General features: G+C 36.6%; 1 non-coding gene across 1 annotated transcript; it reads left to right on the top strand.

The window, feature by feature from the left end:
- The first annotated feature begins 3,367 nt into the window (after positions 1–3,367).
- On the top strand, positions 3,368–3,475 carry LOC129680551 (U6 spliceosomal RNA). The gene has a single exon (XR_008720700.1). It is a non-coding gene; the product is annotated as a U6 spliceosomal RNA (small nuclear RNA).
- The last annotated feature ends 1,310 nt before the right edge of the window (positions 3,476–4,785 follow it).

The raw sequence follows: 4,785 nt of genomic DNA, 5'->3' as shown, positions 1-4,785 counted from the left end.
ATCCTTTGTGTCTATTGTGAAACGTGTTGTTTACCTAATTTCTTTCTCATTCCATTTGCCTTTCACATGTAGGAGGGCTACAGCTTTTTCTTTTTCTTTTTTTTATGTTAATTATGTATCCATTCACTCCTTCAGCTGATAAACTTAGGTGTTTATCAGCTGAAGGAGTTCTCTGGATGACTTTTTTGGGTCTTCTGTGAATATTGATAATTTTACTTCTTACTTTAAATTGTATGTATATGAGTGTTCTTTGAAAATTACTAAAAGCCAGAGCAAGTGGTCTCTTTATATAGTATATTCCTTGCAATCATAATCAAGCATTGAATTCATGAAGTTAATTTTTCATACTAATATCTGCTATCAATGGTATTTCAAAATTTGGGATTTTCTTATTATAAAGTAGTGATTTGGTGATTTTCTAGACTCTTATTTCTGTACCTAACTCAAGTTTTTTTTTTTCAGTTACCATTTTTCCACTCAATTTTTAAAACATTTATTTTAATGTATTAATGAAAACCCAATTTTTAAGTTTTAAACTTTTACCCAGAAATTAGTAGCTCCTAACATAGTTGAAATCAAGAATAATGACATTCTTGATGTAGCAAGATTTAGGCAGGTATATGATTTTGTGCTATTCCATGGGACTGTTTCTTAAAGTTCTGGATCTTGCAACATTTTTTAACTTTTTTGAAATAAGACGTTTCAGTCAACAGTGCTAAGCTTGCTTTTATATTTTCTTTGGTAGTAAAGAATTTTAACTTGACACTTTCCCTGTTTTTCTTCAGCTTTTTCTAATCTTTTCAGTTCGATATAACCACTGGATGTTACAGCATAGTGGCTTTTGTTTTCCAATAGAATGAAAAAATACAATTGGTTTACTTTTAGTTCATTACCATTAGAAAAATAATCACTAAGTGGGTAGTGGTTGTGCATTCCTTTAGTTCCAGCACTCAGGATGCAGAAGCAGGCAGACCTCTTGAGTTTGCGAACATCCTGGAGTATAGAAAAAGTTCTAGGACAGCCAGAGAGAGCTACACAGAGAAACCCTATGATGAAAAACCAATAATAGTAATAAAATCACTAACCTACTGAGACTTAGTTTCTTGCTCTTCGTTTTGACAGCAAATAGTTGGATCTCATTGGTTTCTTCAGCAAATATTTATTGAGAACTTGCTAACTTGCCAGCATTATAGATGTTTCAATTCCCCTTGAAGAATTTGAATTTCAGTAGTGAGAGGCAGACAGTAAAAATAAGAAGTCCTCGGTGCTTCACAATAATGGAATAAGCAAAGACTTTCTGAAAATAACTAACAGATCAATAAATTGTTGAAAAAAAAACTGATAAAGTATAAAGTATTGCATGATTTTAGAAAGTTTTTGCAGAACACCAAAGGAAGCAATCAGAGTGAAGTGACAGCATGTAATAGATGGGGATAGATACCTTTGCCAATTATATATCTAACAAGGAATTAGTATCCAGAATCTATGAAGAAATACATTCTTGTATGTAGCTAATATATGCTTATAAAATGTGCCGGAGATATGACTCAGCCATTTACAGCTAGGCTCACAACCAAAAATGTAAGAGTTCAGTTTCCAGCACCCATGGCTGTCTCTCCTGCCACCTTTAAACTGGGAAGTTTTAGCACATGCATTTCATCCCAACACATGAGAGGCAGAGGTAGAGGCAAGCATATTTCTCTGTGAGTTTGAGTCCAGCCTGTTCTACAGAGTGAATTCCAGGACATCCAAGTCTACACAGAGTAGACTTTTATCAAAACAAAACAAAATGTAAAATGAATAAGTGAAGAAATTAACTAGAAAACTATAAAACTACGAAAAACAAATGAAACAAATATAAACATTGAACAAATAAAACAGTCAATAACTGACCAGACATTTTCCAAAAGAAATGGAGAGAAGGTTCAGCAGTGAAGAGAGAGACTGATCTTTCAGAGTACTGAGATTCAATTTCCAGTACCCAAGAGCAGCTATAACCATCTATAACTGGGCCGGACATGGTGGTGCAGGACTATAATCCCAGCACTTGGGGAAGCAGAGGCAGGCACATCTGTGTGACTTAGAGTCCAACCTGGTCTACAAAGGGCATCTGGGACAGCCAGGCCTACACAAAGAAACCCTCTCTTTAAAAGGAAAAGAAAAGAAATTCTTTTCTTAACTTTCATTTTTAAAGATTTATTTATTTTGTGTATATGAATACTCTATCTGTATGTACACCTACATGCCAGAATAAGGCATCAAATCACATTATAGATGGTTGTGAGCCACCATGTTGTTGCAGGGAATTGAACTCAGGACCTCTGGAAGAGCAGGCAGTGCTCTTAACTGCTGAGACATGAACTCAGTGGCTTGCTCTTTGACCCCCTCCCCCCCGGAGGGAAGAGCAGCATTGCCAGGCCACAGAGGAGGACATTACAACCAAGTCCTGATGAGAACTGATAAGCTAGGGTCAGATGGAAGGGGAGGAGGACCTCCCCTATCAGTAGACTTGGAGAGGGGCATGGGAGGGGATGAGGGAAGGAGGGTGAGATTGGGAGGCATGGGAGGGCTGCAGCTAGGATACAAAGCAAATAAAATGTCATTAATGAAAAAAATAAAAATTTTATTAATAAAAAATAAATAAATGAAAAGAAAAGAGACACAAAGAAATAAAGAAAGAATCATCTACAACTTATTAGATCCTCTCTACTAACCTCTATGGGCACTACACATTTAAATAAATAAATCTTAATTTTAAATAATGAATAGGGCTGATAAGATTGGTCAGTCATTGAAGGTCATGCCACCAACCTTGATAATCTGCGTTTGACCCTTGTGACTCACATGGTGAAAAAGGAGATCTGGCTCTTATAAGTTGTCTTCTGACCTCTACACATGGGCCTTGGCACTCATGCACGCACACACACACACACACACACACACACACACAATAAATAGTGTGTCTTTTCTTTAAATGATATACAAATGGCAGATAAATAAAAATATATAAATTCAACACTATTAATCATTGGAAAAATGCACATTAAAAAATATTGAGATTCTATCTTGCCACTGTCAGTGAATGGTCATCACAGGCTGTGGGGGAAGAACACTTACACACCACTGATGAGAATGTAAACTCATGAAGACACTAAGGAACTCAGGGAGCTTCCTCAGAAAACTAAGGTAGAAGTGCCATATAATCCAGTTGTACCTCTTTTGCCTAGATGGCTGGGTAAGCAAACAACAGAACTGCTTGGATATCTCTGTTTATTCCATCACTATTCATAACAGTCTGGATAAGAAATACCTAAATGCTTGTCAACAGGTGAATGAGGGGAAATGTAAATGAATAAAGAAAAGATGGGTGCTCGTTTCAGCAGCACATATACTAAAATTTGGACTGATACAGAGAAGATTAGCACGGCCCCTGCGCAAGGATGACATGCAAATTCATGAAGTGTTCCATATTAAAAGAGAGAGAGAGAGAGAGAGAGAAAGAAAAGAAAAGAAAAGATGGTATATGTACAGTAGATTTTTTTTTTGTCAGCCATAAAGATGATGATAATCGTGTCCTTTGCAGGAAAAAAGACAGACCTGGTGATTATTGTGTTAAGTAAGTCAGACTTAGACAATTATTGCTTATCATCCCCATACCATGCTCCTAGTTGGAGAATTGGTCTTGTTTGTGAGGTTTTTGTTGTGGAAGGGAGAGAGGATGAGACAAACTCTTATTATGTAGCCCTGAATGATCTGGAATTCACTATATAGACCAGGATAGCCTTGGATTTCCAGAGATTTACCAGTCTCTTTCTCTATATTGCTGGACTTAAAGACACGTGACTCAAAAGTGTAAGATGATACTCACTGGCTGAAAAGCACTATAGAATCCTATCTCATTTGGAAGAAAACCTTCCTATTACATTTAGTAATATTTCCTTGTTCTGATGCTTGAAATTGAACCTTAGGCCTTAGATATGCTAAACACAGACTACCAGTTAGCTATGTACCTAGTCTTCCAACCGATGCTGGCCTCAAATTCTTTTTTTTATGTTTTGGTTTTTGAGACAGGCCTTCTCTCTGTATTTCTCTTTGTATTCTCCTGGAATTTATTCTGTAGACCAGAGTAGCCTTGAACTCACAGAAATCTGCCTGCTTCTGCCCCTGAAAGCAAAGTCCTAGCGTTAAAGACATGTGTCAACACTGCACCTGGCTTGACCTCAAACTCTTCATCCTCCAGCCTCAATCTTTCAAGGACGGGGATTGTAGGCATGTGATAAAATGCCTGGGAATCCATTAAGAGAAGGATTTTGACTGATCATGGTGAGCACCTATAATCTCACTGTGATGGAGGCAGAAGCAGGTTCATAGTTTAAGGCTAGCCTGAGCAATATTTTAAATCCCTACTTCAAAATGGGAACTTTTTTAAAAAATATTTATTTACTTATTATTTATACAGCATTCTGCCTGGATGTGTGCCTACATACCAAAAGGACAACAGAACTCAAAATAGATGGTTATGAACTACCATGTGGTTGCTGGGAATTGAACTCAGGACAATTAGAAGAACAGTCAGTGCTCTTAACCTACAAGCCATCTCACCAGCCCCCTCCTAATCAAATTGTGATTGCATGAATTTTGTCATTCACCAAATTTAATGATGTTCAGTTTTTATGTCTACTTTTTTAATTTCTTCTTAAATATTTTGTTTTGTGTTCGTGAAAAATGCCAAAATGTCAAAAAAAAAAATTCTACATATTTCATGTAGCTACTTATTGGTAAGTT

This window comes from Psammomys obesus, unplaced genomic scaffold (genome assembly GCF_907164565.1).
Source record: "Psammomys obesus unplaced genomic scaffold, mPsaObe1.curated_primary_1811, whole genome shotgun sequence".
Lineage (NCBI taxonomy): Eukaryota > Metazoa > Chordata > Mammalia > Rodentia > Muridae > Psammomys > Psammomys obesus.
The sequence above is the reverse complement of the archived record's forward strand: the minus strand, read 5'-3'. Positions and strand labels throughout refer to the sequence as shown.